The following is a 15,813-nucleotide window of genomic DNA, read 5'->3' as shown; positions in this document are numbered from 1 at the left end:
CTGTTATTACTGGGTTTAAATCATAAATTCTTTCTTTGGAAATCTGCTGCTGCTGTACAGATTGAATCAGATCCACAAATTAGAACTGCAATATTTGGGGTTGTTGGCAACAAACAACAGAAACAATAAAAACAGTAGAAATATAGGGACTGAATGGAAATTTTTATGTGAAAAAGTCAACAAATTGAAAAAAAAATTAAATGATATGAGGTTTGATGAGAACATTTTTTCTGACTTGTAGCCAAAGTCTCATTTACACTTAAGATGACTTTGGGTTTTATCAGTTTGGAAACATCTGAAAGAAGTACCAGATAAATATAAAATGGAAATATTTCATATTAGAAAAAAAATACAGTGAAGTGGCTTGACTTTTCCAGACTACTTCCTTTTGCCACAGGTCATTTAGAGAAATCGGTAAGAGCTCAGTCTGTATTAGACAACAGAGAACCTCTATGGTGGTAAGCAGCACTTCTTACATTTCACAGCTCACGGGGTCGGCTGCACAGACTGGGTAGCAGTGCAAAACCAGCACTACAGTGAAGCTGTGAGTGAAGCTCGTTACAGTTCTCAGCAGCATGATGAGAGAGAGGGCTGGGGGTTATGCTGCGTTCTCTCAGGGCAGAAGAGGACCCTGCGATCCTATCTTAATGTGGACACACTGATGTCACAAAAATGAGATCCTAACAGAGCAATAGCTGCCAAATTGGGTGTGGGTGTTTTCCTGATCTGAGGAAAATGCCAATTTCTGTGCCTTTTAAGTAAAAAAATCCTACACTCACACTAAATGAGATGCCTTGAGATGCAACACTTACAAGGCTCTTCTGAAGCAGCAGGCCCACTCTTCTGCTCTGGCTCTTACCTCCTCTCTGACAACAGAGCTGAAATGCATGGATGACCACCAGCTGCGGTGCTTGCCCAGCTGTGTCCTTCTAAATATGGTGGCATATGGGCCTTTAACTTACTGGTCTTGCTGCTCAGAGAAATCCAGATGTTGCCTTCCCCCAAAGCAGCTATTTTGTTGCTCTGAAGCCTCTCTGATGTGTGGTTGGGACGTTGTGTCTTTGATCAGATGCTAGAGCAGGAGCTGGGGAACAGTTTGTGGGCTGGAGACCGTGATGTTGTGAAAAGGCTATACCTGTCAGTGTGAATAAAATCCGTAACATCTAACAGGTTGTTGCAGTTAAATCAGGGGTTGATGCAGTCTTTCCACTCAGGTATACTCTCTTCTTGGCTGTTACTTACCTTACTTATGAAAGTCATCACTTAAAATATCAAAGTGCCCCACTGGAAACCTTCAGAACCCACAATTCCTGTAACCAGCGAATTTATAGCTCAGCAACACAATCAACTACTAAGATAACCACAGAAGCACCGATTGATATATATTGGTAGTCTTTCATGCATGCACAGCATTTGTGCATGCACAGCAAGCACAAATAGGAGATTTTGTTTTAAAAGTACAGTTCTCATCCATAAAGTCTTGGTATTAGCCCAGAAGCAACAGATAGGTCAAATCAATGTAGAAAAATATATGTGATGCATCTCCTATTAAACACCATTTCTGGCAGATGTCTAATTAAAGGCACCTTATAATAATGTTTTCTGTGCTGTGATAACTCCTAAAAATTCTTTGGCTGTTCCAAAATCGTACAGTAATACCAAGAATAAGAACTATCTACTGACATTAAAACAATGTTGTTTTTTGATAGTTCACATTAACATCTTCATCAGGAAGTAAAGGGCCTATACTATTCCCTATAATCATTTCATAAAGGTATTTTCTATATTAAGCATTCTGTGTGCCACCAGTAGCCTAGAAACACTCCCTTTTTCTAAAAGGAGCACTACAGATCTCAAATGCAAGCTCTGCATAAAATCGACCAGTTCAAATCCACTCAAATAACAGAGATCACAAGCCATTTCCACTTAGACCAGCTTTGGACTGCCATCCTGCAACGGAAGAAAGCTTGTGTATTTTTTTAACTGTTTCAGGCTGAATCCTTTGTTCAGAGGTGTCACTTGGATCTCCTCTCACACTTACTGCAATATCGAAGTTGAGAGCACTTTACTTGCTGAAACCAGAGTTTGGCCTCGGGTTTGTTACTGCTTTTCACAGGCTGAGCTGTGACCTCCGGGGCCATCCTGCAAAAATAAAGCTCCTGCTGCTCTTCCAGAAAACATCTGCTAATGGACGGTGGGAAAGGATTTTGAGTTTATTTTTTGCAAGCAAAATTGCTGGACAGACGTTTTTTCTTGAAGTGAGGTGGTTTATGTGCCCTTTGAAAGTTGTCCATTAAAGTCCTGTTGTCCATGCCAAATTGCAAGCAGGAGAATCATATTAGAGTTTTCTTGAGGCACAGTGTGAATTGACATAAATAAGAGTTATCTGTTAATAATGTTGCTATCACTGCCTGGCCTAATGATTACTCCTCCTACCTCTAACGCTGGCCAAAACGTCCAACCTAGGGAATAATATTTTACCCCTTTGGACAGTAAAAGTTGTTGTTAATCATTCTCTGAGTCAGCTGATTCATTTTTATTATCATTTTTGGTTTTGCTTTGTTTTATTAGCACATATATTTCCAAAGCATTTCACTGACTCTGGAAAAGCTACCTACTTGAAATTAACACATTTAACTTTTTGCAGTGATAATCATATTGTAGATCCTATTTTCAGAATTAAATGGTGAAGTCAAAAGTATCTCTGCATAAGTTAGAATTGTTCTTGATGACTATTTTCAAGAAGAGGAAATATATTTCAGTATTTAGGATTGGTTCATGATTTTCTTTTAAAAATCCACTGTCATTATGAAAACTTGCATTTTTTATTTGTTTTCTGCTATGGACTGAGATGCAGAATTTTTAATTTTCTCATAGGATACCCACTGTTTTGGGTGTATGTAACTGCTTTTTAGAGATTGCATGGTTTTCCATTTCTAGTACTTACAAAATAGAGCAGAAAATGAAAGTGTTTATTTAAAGACATTTTCTTATTTTTTTTCCAACCTTGTCATTTATTCTGTTTTTCAGTTCAGCAACGAAACTGAGTTTCCATTGAAACTCTATATTAAGAGCTATGGCTGTATTTCCGAACACTGATCTTATTTCTCACTGCTGGTTTATTGTGACTTTGTATTATTGTATACTGAGAGGTGCCTGCTGAGAGCATGGTCCTACATTGCTAGATGCTGTATGAAAACCTAAGATAAGGCAACTGTCATTCTGAAAAGCTTCCAGTCTAAATCATCAAGGCAAGCAAAGAAGGAGAGAAAGGAAATCTGATCTGTGTTTTATGGCTGAGGAATTGAGACACATCAGAGATTAATGGCAAATTTCACATGGGAGCTATAGGAAGATAAATACCTCCCTAGCTATATATCTACACATTTCCAAATAACAGTCCACCATTAAAGCCTCCCTCATGTGTTAGGAGACCCTAGGACTGTGACTGTCACCTGACACCACATAGCAAGAGTTTAACGAGGGCACAGAGCTGTTGATTTTTGGGCACAGAAAACAGTGCAGTGAATTAGTGCAGAAGAGTGCTTCCCATCACAGTTTATTGCATCTGAGGCTGTTAATTGTTCATTCCTTGCCTCCTGCAATCACAGTTATAGACCTGGGACATTTAGTCTCCTCCCATTCTTCACCAAATCACCCTGTCTTAGGTTTCTCATCATTTCTCTCCTTTCAGAGCTCTGAAATCACATTATTATTTTAGTCCTAGTTTGAGTAAGGACTTAAGGCTTTTCAATCTGAACAGCCTAGACATGGATCCAGAACTACAGTGGGCTTACTTGGCATTCATATACTTAAGCATTGGATAATGCTGTTCAAAGGAGGCTGTATAACTCACTTCGGCAGCACTGTTGCCTGCCCTACTGTTCCTAGACTTTTATCCCATCACTCACTCTCTTCTGACCTGTTACTCCCAGTTTTTGATCACTTTAGGATGAAGCTTACCTCTCCTACGACAGGGAAAAGGAGGCAGGAAGAACATGAGTGTCCTTCCCTGGGAGTCCTCTCCTGTGATGCTGGGGAGCAGGTCAAGACTGCTCTTACGCCCTACAAGTTCTGCACTGCAAGGCTCCCTTCACTTTCCCTGAAGGCCAGATTAGCCCTGGGCAAGCAAGTACGAGTCATGACCGTGTAGGTTTTACACCAAGACAAATTCTCTGCTTGCCTCTGTCACTTGGATTATCTGAAACTTGATAGTGAAGAAGAGACCGTAGTTCTCTGTGCTAATCATTTACATTATCACTTATGTATACCACAGGCACTAGAATACATCAATATTTACATTTAATAGTACTTTAAATTGGCAAATTCATATACTGCACAAAGTCTATAACACATTACTGTTGTATAATAGTATCTAAAATTCTCACAGAGTCATGATTTTCCTCTCTCTCCTACCTAGATTGCTTTGGCTGTCCCAAAAAAGGATGCTCACAGACTGTCAGTGCCCTCTGTCAAAATATATTTCTAAAGGAAAATTGGATGGCCACCATGAGGAAATGCACCCCAAACAATTGCTGGGAAGTTCAGAACAAGACTAACGGTATTTTATTTTGTGGGTTTCTTTTAATTTTTGGTTTTTTTTTTTTTTGAATGCTAATAGGACATGGCTCTACCAAGCAGAAACCACAAGCATTTACATTGCCCTTCTCTTAGATAAGGTCAAGTGCAGCTGTCAATTCTACAGCCCTGCTGACATCTTTCTGTGTAAGAAAAGGTCATTAACTGCTTGATTAGGTCAGATGAGATGCTAAGGAGTAAAGCTCCTCTGGCTGAGAAAGCTGTTAACCCACTGGGAGAAGGGATAGGTGGCAACAGCTTTTACTTTACTTGCTATGCAAGAGAGAAGGCACGGTATAGTTATCTGCGCCTGTAGTTACAATGCTTAGAGATTACCAAGCCACACTGGCCTTCTCTGCATGGGACATACTGAACTCTTCATAAGGGACACATCTGCAGCGTAGATGGCGTTTGAGTATACTGAGGAAATGTCTACCACAGCTTTTGATGAAGGACCTCAGACAGGGTTAGCAATCCAGCTGTGGCATCCTGGAGCTCAGTGAGGTTGATTTAAGTCTTAAGCAGGCTAAATTAAACAGAGTCTAGCTCTGTGTGTTCCCAGCTAAACCTCTTCTTGCGTCTTAGGTATTTCTAAGTTGCTTTTCAGCCTTTACTGTAGACAAGTTTCAAGTTGCATGATCTAATTTGCTTTCATTAGTATGTGATATCCACCAAGTCAGTACATGCATCTGTACTTACCAAATCTATGCATTTATTGCCTTTGCACATAGATGGATCAGATTTTGGGGCAGAATGTCTGAATTATTCTGTTTTTGTTGCTTTCCTCATGATTATCCTGCTTTGAGAGTGAATGTTTTAATAATGCTAGCAGCAATTTGTGCAGGTTACTCTGCTTTTCTTCTGGAAGCTTGCATGTTTGAGATTGTGCGGTGTTTGCGTGGCATAGCTGGATATTTCTGCAGGGAGCTTGCAGTTTTGTTAACACCAAAGTTTTCTGCTTCTTAATCCATTTGAGTGTGTGACCGTAAGATACACTTTAGAAGGAGGGAAAGGATGTAATCGATCACCTCGTGTTCACCGCTTTTCTTGTCGTGCTTCTGGTGGTACTGCTGAGAGCAGAGGGTGAAGTTGAAGCATGTGACACTTTTGGAAGCGAAGGGTTTTATTCCTAACTTCCATGTTGGTTATGGCGCTTCAGTTTCCTTGAGGCCTTAATGCTCTGGTGATCCTGTAGGAAGATAGTAACTTATTTAGTGTGGTTAGGATTGAACTTGTAGGGCAGGTAGCGTTGCTGATTGTATAAGCAGTAAATTTGTAATGGTGGCTGGCAGCACTGCTGGAGCGTGCCCTCTGGAGCACCTGAGACTAAGAGCAACAGACCAGCAAAACACTTTCTCAGATGTGCTCGGGCAGAACACAGAGGTCTGGTCTGCACAAGGGTCCTGAGATATCTATGTGTATGGAAAATGTGGAAGATGCGATGACACTGAATATAGGTTTCCAGAGCAAGAATAGAGAGGGATCTATCTTTTGGGTAGCAGAGACACAGCTTCTGCTGTCATAAATCGTAACTGGGCATCTACGAGGCAAATTATGCAAACAGTACTGGTAATTGTAATTACATCTATAAGTGAGCATAATTTCATACTGCTTTATTATTGAGTTCTGGACCTCTCTTATCTTAGAAATTTGTCCCACTGGTATTTTAAAGTCTTAGAAATAGCATTTTACCCTTTACTAGCGTTTCTACATTTTTATTGTTGTGGGTTAATAGTTGACACTTGTGATGCATGAGGCAGCAGCTTGATCTAGAGATCCTGACTTTTTCCAGCTTGTGTTGAACCTCTGGTTGCTGTCAAATGCTTGCAGGGCCTAATGCCCTTGAGATTATTGCTCCAGCATTACTTCTTCCATATATTTGCAATGAAATGGCAAAGCAGCTGATTCAGTTCTTAAAAATAGTCTTGAAGTTCACTTTCCAAACAGGTACTGCTGATCCAGTGATATCGTGGGGGTACCACTGACGTCTAGAGGAGCAGAGCAGAAGGTTACTCTGTTAAATTAGGCATAGAAACTGCAAAGAGAGTATTTTCTTTTCTGCCTGTTTCAGAGCTACAGAGCAGCAGGATGCATCTCTCTTTCTCAACAAACTATGAACACCAGCTTTTCCTAGGCAGGAAACCTTTGGAAACCTTAGCCATCCAGCCCCTGAAAAATCTCTCTGCAATGTTTCTTGCCTCCACCTGGCTTCAGTTTTATTGATTGAAGTGCCTGGGAGAAATGTGACCAAACCAGGCAACAAGGTAAAGAAACAGCACTTCTGTGGTTCCTTTTCACTGTTAGACGAGTACAGTCACGCACAGGTTTGATGTCGCAGCTCCAACAAAGAACCGTAGAGTCCTGCTGCTTTTCAGGAGCTCCCTCTGGCTGTAGGCTGAGGCTTACGGGGGCTGACAGATTTAGAGCCCGGCTGCTTGCTGGGCTGGCCAGGCTGTGACTCTTTCAAGAGATGGAAAGGGATCAGGCTTCGCCAGAACTCCTTGATCTCTGAAACTCAAACAGCTTAGGGCAAACTAGAGATGGACGTAGATAAGCCTTGGATCATTAAGGCACGAATTTTTAAAAAGTATTTACAAATTAAAGGTATTTAGGTACATGTAGATGTCTGGTGGATATCCTGAAAGCCTTAAGACTCCTTCTTTCCAAGTTTTGTGGGTGGCATTTGTCTTTATGATTATCAATGTATCCACCTGAGGTAGTGCTGAGGCCCTCTTTATGATGAGAGGAGAGAAATCGGTGCTTTCAGAGAAAGGTAAATCTCATAGCAGGATAGGTCAGAACAAGTTAGAAAGAGATCGGAAGGATCACACGTTACAGATGCCTGTTTCTCTGCACTGATGATGAAGAGCGCCTACATGACTACACCAAGTGTCCACACTTCTGTTGTAGGTGTGTGAAGTTATGGAATCCCTCAGTAATTAGTGGAATAACTTTAGAAATCGGGCCCTTGGTAAACTGAGGCTGTCCTCAGACTAAGCAGATGGGGATTTTTTGAGAGAGAAAGAAAACGGGCCAGCCTAGATGAGTGAGTGAAGAAATGTGATTACAGAAGGACAATATCTCTGCTTCTGCAGCTCTTTTCCCTCTGTGATCTCAATACACTTTTCTGACTGTAGTGAGCGAGTCTTGACAGTTCTGTTCAGTGGCTGGTGTTTATTAGGACTCCTGTCTTACCTGGGGCACTGAGAGGTATAGCAACTCCTCTTCTATAAATTCAAGACATGCTTCCCTCCCCTCCCCGCCTCCCATTCTGCTAAAAACACCCTGGATGACTTCTGATAAGGTCACCTAGAACAGGATGTTTTTAAAGATGTGGATGAACGTCAGTGAGATGAAATTACAGTCAGATCCCCTCAGCTTCCTCTGCCATAGCTTTCCATCTGAAAAATGAAACTAGTTTACTATTGATATGCATTCTTAAGAATTTACAAGCTACAAGGGCAAAATGTCAAAGGATGTTATCTCTTGTCACTTGCATAAGAAGGGCTTAATCTCAGCTGAAGGCTGGCATTTTATAGAATTCACGTAATGTAGCATATATAAAGAAGATGACCATTTGATTCTGTTCTAAAATTAGAAAAACCTATGTACTCTAGAGTCTGCCTGCCACACTAATGAACATAAAAATTCCCACATGTACCATGGAAAATGGTTAGATTTATGAGAGTGCCCAGTTCTCTTTGGACTTGGTTGTCACAGATGCTCTGATAATAATTCAAAAACAACCCCCCAAAACCCCAGCAAACTTCACAGTGTGTAGGAGCCGCAAGTAATTTCTTAGATATGTAGCCCTAGAATAAGAATAATATCCCAAGCAGTATGCTTTTTATTAACTGTTAAAAAAGTCATTAAGTCACAGTTTCAAGATTGCTAGCTTATAGCCAAAGAGCATCTGTATTTTAACACGATGGAATATGCAATATTAGTTTTAAAGACACTGGGCTTCTGAATATGGGATTCATGATATGCAAAATATTAATCAAAAACAGATAAAAGGAGACGTGCAACTGTAGATCGAAAAGATTATCGCAGACTGAACCAACGGTTCCTTAAAATTTGACTGAAACTCTGTGGCTTAATAAAGTGCCAGAAAGAACACTTCACAAGCAACTGAGAGGCAGCCTTGGGCATCAATTGAGAAGACAGTGGCGGCTCAGTGGCATGAGTAACACTACGCTCAATTACCAGGAGCAGATGCTGACTATCTCTCCCTCTCTCCTCCCACCCTTTCTGGGTTGATGTGCAGATTGACAGTGGCACTATGTCCCCTGGGAGCAGCTTTTCAGCTCTTCAGACTGGGAGACTGCTAACATGGTCAAACCTCTGCCAATGGAGAGCAGTCCTGGGCAGACATCACAGTCTGACGTGCAAGCACTGCCTGGACTGCTGGCATGTGCTAACTCACACGAGATCTTCCAGCAGAGCAGTGTTGGGTGATGTCTGGCTTGGCAGGCAACTGGAAAGCTTCACAAGCTGGGATTTCCCCGCTCTGTGCTGGCTGGGAGGTGCAAATGCACCATAAAACAATTGCAGATGAATGCCGGAGATATTCCCCAACCCTGACTGTGCTTGCTGCTTTCCTTATTCTCTTCCATGCAGAAAGGAGTGTATTGCGCTGAGGGATGATCCTGTTCTCCCTAGGTCAGCCAGCCTGCACGGACTCTGTACCCTGCTCATCAACGTGGGCTAGGAGAAGAGAGGAGGGATCCCACCCAGTGCCTCCCACACCTCGGCAGGCAAAGGAGCTCCCCTACAAAGTGTGAGGTCTTAATTCAGGCCCCTCAAACTTGGGCAAAAACTGAACATGGGATTGAGGTGAAGAAATGTCTCCTCCCTGATTTCTGATCAGGAGTAAGTCTGATTAAGGTGCTGAAGTGCTCAGTCCTGCCTGAGGGGATGGATGCATTTTAGGTACACCTTCAGTAGCGCAACTCTAGATGCGCTCATAAATTTTAAAGTAATTAGGCTCAGACCCAAGGTGCAAGGCAACGCTTGGTGGGTTTCTCAAGATTGCAGGTTTGCGCTGCTGGCATGGTTCTTCGTTTCCACTTCTCTCACTTGCAGCCTTTACAGACCTGCTTTTTGCTAATGACATGGTCATACCTCTTCTCCTTTGCAAGGAGTTTTGGTCAAGTGCCTCTGGGCAATCTCAGCCCAAAGCATCCCAGCAGCTGCCCTGCAAAATTAGTTTGAATTTAGCCAAAATAAACCACAGCTCAGCACAGGGACTGCAGTGGGATCTTACAGAGCTGCAGGACCACACTTAGGAGGTAACTGGGCTCAGGAGGGATTTGGGGGCTGAGCTACATTTGCAAAATGTGTTGAGAGTTGGATGGTTCAGCATGTGATGTTCAGTCCTTGTGTAACCAGCTATCTCATTATCCTAAATATAATCCTTGGCCTTTCAACTCTATATGCATGCAGTGTGCAGCAGAGCTCACTTGATTTCTCATTTAATTACCTGTCTCCGCTGAATAGTAACTATGGAATTCCACAAACTAATATAAATATATTAAAAAGTTAATTAGCTGGAATGCCTATGCTTTCAAAAAACTTAGGTTGCCATATGCACATTGCCTCAAATATCCACTTTGGTTTCTATTATGGTGATGGTTTTATATTAGCAGTAGATGCAGACTGGCAGACAAATTAGAAAGGATTGCAAATGCAGCTTTAATTGATGAAATAGTTAATCTGGAAATTAGGATTCTGTCTCTCGACAATTTTCAGTCACACATGGTAAGTTTCCAGCTCTTGAAGTACACTTTGCAGATTTTCTGCAGTGTATAATTTAATATGGCTCTCTAAGCACTTTCCTTACAGCCTTGTCCTTCCCACAGTGACGGACAAACTCAGAATAAAAGTGAGAGAGAAAAAAATCTCTGCTTATAAAAAGGGCTACATTACCATCTGGATCAGAAAGTGTTGCTCCTTAATAACCTCACAAGGTGTAAATGAACTGGCTCACTTTCTGCTTATACTAGTTTTACCATGCTGGTTCAAATTGCTGAAGAAATTAAAAAAGTGGCATATTCTCAGCTGCTGTAAATCCGCATAATTCCAGTGACTTTAGTAAAGCTATACACATCTTTTTAAGGCCAGAAAAGCTTATTAAGTTAATCTAGTCTGTCAACCCAGGCCATAGACTTTCATCTAGGAATTTCTGTACTGAATCCAAGAGGCTATGGATGAAATAGAGCATAACTTTTAGTAAGACATGCAAGGGTGGAAGATTAACCAGTGTTAACAACTATAAATCCAGGATCTGCCATGGAGCTCCACTGTTTTATGTGAGCTGAGATTCCAGAGTTTAGCCTAACTTAAGGACAGTAACTAGTAGAGAATCAATCACATCTGTTAACTGTTGCTAATTGCCTTGACTATATTTAAAAAAAAAAAAAACACCTTATATTTCCAGTTTGAACTTTTCTAGAGATGAGATCCAGCCATTGGATTTGACTAGGCCTTAGTGTTATTAAAACTTTTATCAGATATCTTCTCCTTGGACAGGATATTTTACTTCCTGGTAAAGATATGGAATATTTTTTCCTTCATTAATTTAATATATTGAGCTCCTGAAGTCAAAGAGAACTGCAGCCTGCTTGAACAATCAAAAATCGACCCATTTCCAGATGGAGAAGACAAGCTTTAGGGTCTATTTTGAAACTCCGGACTCGCATGTGGACAGCCACCAGCTCCACTGGGGTTGGAGCTGGAGCTATGAAGCAAAGTTTTTGTTTGTTAGTTTTTGCTTTTTTTTCTTCAGGCTTCAAAAGCATTTAACAATACAGAAGGGTCCTGGCCTGGCTATTGAGCGCAATGGCAGTGCAACTGCACAACAGCCCAGACACCAGGCTGTCGTACTCGGATACAGCCGAAGTTCATGCCGCCTGGACAGAGTTTCACTGCGTCTGTCACACTACGGCCCAGGCCAGTCGTGTTCAGTGTGGTTTGTAGCTCCAAATTACAAATATTTAGTAACCTTGCTACAGCAGCAATGTGTTTCAAGGACAGATCAGTTAACTGCTAGGACAGATCAGTTAACTGCTAGGACAGATCAGTTAACTGCTAGGAAATGTACCTTCTTGGTGTATACTGTGCTGAAACAATGCCAGTGAGGACATTTTTAGCAGTTTTTTTCAGCTACGGATGCTTCATTGTCTGACTCCTCAAACTCCAAGTGTGGGTGGATTGAGATGCTGAGAGGATCCTTGGCTTTGTGGAGACCTGAGTGTTACTGTGCTCTGACTGGAGCTAAAACTTCCTCCAGTGATACCATTCGTTCAGGAGAATAAAAATGGACCTATAAGTTAGTTGTGGCTAAAGTCTAGGTAGATTTGGTGTGTAATGCATAGCCTTATGGGATGAATATGGGTGGAGGACCCTTACTGCTGCAAAACAGCACTCGCCTGGCAGCTGGCCTCTCCAGAAGCCTTGTGAAAGGATCAGTGAGGCCTTTGCCCTTGTAGCTATTAACAGTGAGAAGGAGTGGAGAGCAGTCAATGAGATAATGATGAGATCTTTCTTTCCGACAGGTGCTCTCCCTGCTGTGTGCATTATTCATAGTGACCTGAGCAGGAATGGCAGTACCTGGTAATCGATGGGGGCATCTGGACAGGTGTGCAATACTAGACGTTCAGAGAGGAACACCTTCATCGTGTTAGGAGCATTAAGGGTGAACAGAGTTGCCAAACATAGAGATGAGAAGGCACCTATCAGGTGTCTCTCCCATTTACCAAGACTGAATCTGAATGAACCTTTCCTGTCTTTGCTGTGTCATCAGAAGCAACATATGTGTGACAACTGTGTTGTGCAAGCCTGAACCTTCCTTCTAAGATCTAAGGGTCATGAGGGATGCAGAGATGGATGTGTCAGGCAACAAATGTGCAGAACAGTTTGCATATTAGGACTGTGAGTAAACCCTAAACTTGTGGAAGTTGGCATGGTTTCTGTCGTTGAAGCTGCACGTTGACTCCAGTGGACTTGTGCCATCTTCCATCAGCTAGGGATCTGGCTCTGATCCTCCTCATCACCTAAATCCTGAGTAGTACCACTTCAACTATACATACTTTGTATAGTTGCCAAAGACTGAATGAGGGTGCAGGACACTGGACAGTCTGTGTTAGGGTATTTATTTGTCTAGTTAAACAGTTTTCTTTTTCCAGAACTATCAAATAATAAAAAGGTATAATCTGATCAAATAAATACAGCTAAAGCCTATGCCAACAAACAGAGCTGAATGATGAATCAGCCACTAGTGTAACCCCTGTATAGTGAAAGGGAGTCTGACAAAAGAGGGATTAACTTAATTGGCTGATTTGCTCAGGCTTTGCCCTGAGCTATCATCTCTCCATCTGCTCCATGTGCATCATCACCAGGAGCAGGTGATGCACAACAGATTGGACACATTCGCAAGTCTTGGTTCCTACAGACAAAATATTTGCTGTTCCAGGCTGCACTCTGGACTGGGGCAGCTGAGGCTGGAGCCTACTACTACGGTGTTGTACGCTGAGGTTTAGAGAGACCTTCTACTGTGCCTGATTTGTGGGACTTTGCTACCAGAGTAGCAGTTCTCTGGCAAGCGAGGAAATAGCTCTCTGGTTAGGAAGTGATGAAGGTGTGAGTTCTACCTGATTTGCAGCAGAGATTTGCACCCGGGCACACACTTGCTTATGGAGGCAATTTCTCTGATTGCAGTCGCTTTGAGCAAGTGAGATATTTACTTGCTTAGTGGTTAACTGTATGTAGCTCAGTGATTAACTACCTTGCGAGTGGCTGAGTATTGGTCACACAGAAGCCAGTTCAAAACCTTGCTTTAAAATCTTCCAGGTAGGATTTAAATCTGCAAATTTTAATTTCCAAGTGAATATCCTGACCTCAAGACCTTTACTTTCTGTGTGTTCTGCGTTTTTAAGGGGCCTTGATGAAAAACAGGTTTTTCTTCTTTGTGAGTTAAATTGATTTTTTTATGACTTTTTGATTAGCAAGATCAAGAAAAAAATCTATTCTACAGAAAAAAGATGAAAAAATTTAAAATAGTAAAACAATGATTATTTGAATCAGTTTCCCGTAGTCAAGCAGTGACCTTGTGGTTAATGCAGTTGTTTAAGGACTGAAAGGTATGAATATAAGTCATACTGCTGCCTTTATTTGCAGTCCCTTCCTATAAAATAGATGCTTATCTGTTTCTTGACACTGTTGAAAGGTACCATACATGACAGATTATAGGATGCTATACTCTTGTATAGATGACAGCTGAATGACAAGTACTTAATCACTTTTGTACATGTGTTTCTTATAGCCGAGTACATTCTCACAGATTGCTCTGAAGTGTCAGCTGTATTGATAGGTGTATCTTCAGCTTTCTTGAATGAAAGATAATTTTTCATTTCAGTTCTGTTCATCCTGTATCTGCTGGAATTGAGGGGTTTCAGCAGAAATACACTTTCTTGCCATGTACAGTCTTCCAAAGTGGTGTAATTATCACAAGCAGAGTATGCGTTATAAATCCTGTAGAACGCGATGTGAAAACTCCTTCCTCTTATTAGGCCTTGGGCCAGTACTGCAGTTTATCAAAAATACTTGTTTGCACATCCATACCTTCTCAAGCATCAGAATACAATGGCTTTTTCTGGACCTGTATCTAAAATGGAGGAAAAGCAGCTCTTTAACAATTTGATTTTTCAGTTAAAAATAAACAAACAAAAAAGTGTTGAATGAGGTTGCTGGAGCAGATGGAGACTTTACCAGATGTGTCTGTAAGCGTGGGACGTTCCTCATCTGTGGTTACATTATGCTTTAATAACTTAATTAAGCATTAGCTAAATCTTTCAGCATAGGATCTATGGAGGACAGATATTGCTAGATGAGAGATGCTAAGCACTCTTCTGCTAATGACAGAATAATAGAGGTCTGTGTATCACCGACTTTTCAATTTGCTGGCCAAAGGGAGGGGGAGGCAGGGACAGAAAAATAGTGTGACTGCTGAAATGAGAGGAGGGAAAAGAAGACTATACAAAACATTATTTTAAAGCAAAACTAAGAAAACAAGTAACTTTTGAAATGAAAATGGCTTTTTTTTAAGAGTGTTATAATGGAAATTTTATTTTCATTTTTTATTTTTTTCTTGAAAACTTTTAATGAACTGAACGGTAATTCAACATCTCAGTCATCTGACCCTGCGTTTTTTGGCTTGAATTATTTTTACTCAAACCTTTGAAACAGACAATTCATTGTGTTGCTGCAATGTTAAAAGATAGCAGCACGGCATGGCCAGCAAAATAAGCTTTATTGCCAGCAACTCTTAACTTTCTCACTTAACAAATGCGTTTGATCTATCAAAGAGGACTGACGTAGTTTATCTCCAGCAACAATAACAGGAAACAGAAAAACACTTTGGATTTCCTGCAACAAACCAGTTTCCAGGATACTCCTGTGTTACTTACATTGATGTCTGTAGTGAGAAGAAAGACATACCCATTGACCAAAATTAGGATGGGAGTATAATATAATAATGTCTAATAATCATCTGAATTATTAGATGATCTGAAATTGCAGAGTGTTGGTGGCTTTACCGCTAGCAGTGTAGGGTATTAGACTACTAACTCAAATGCATTGGCCTAAAACTCGTATATTTTGCTGCTTCTTGTTTATTTGTCTGTTTCCTACTCATTCTCTTTCCTGCTGTTTCCTATTCCCATGGCATTATCTTTCTCTGAGAAATGACTCCCACCGCAAGTAGACTTATTGTGACACTTGGCCTCTCTTTCTGCTCTCAGTGGAAGAGGACGTGAAAGCTGATCTCAAACACTACTGAACAGTAAAGTGTAGAAGACCACAAGCTCTATTCACATCGTGATGCGGATGTGTTCATAAAAGATAGCACTCACCTCACTTCATTTGGACAACTAAAAGCTAATTATCTAAATCTATGGTAGTAATCTAGGCTTCATTTATTATCAGTAGAGAGAAATAGACAGACACCTACAGAGGTTGTTTTTCCTCAGCCTTATGAGATGTAAGTAGGTGAGACGGATTTATTACTAGAGATGCCTACTTTAGTCTTTAATGACAATATTGGGAGCTTAGGGAGATTAGTCCAGGTCACTAAGTCTAGATTTTTATAATTACTTAGGAAAAATTCCATCCAAAGGACCTGACAGAGCCATATTCAGAGCTCCGTGGTGGCTTTTTGTCACTGCAGTAAAGAATAAC

Source organism: Struthio camelus, chromosome 3 (genome assembly GCF_040807025.1).
Source record: "Struthio camelus isolate bStrCam1 chromosome 3, bStrCam1.hap1, whole genome shotgun sequence".
NCBI classification, from domain to species: Eukaryota; Metazoa; Chordata; class Aves; order Struthioniformes; family Struthionidae; genus Struthio; species Struthio camelus.
Note: the sequence above shows the minus strand (reverse complement) of the source record.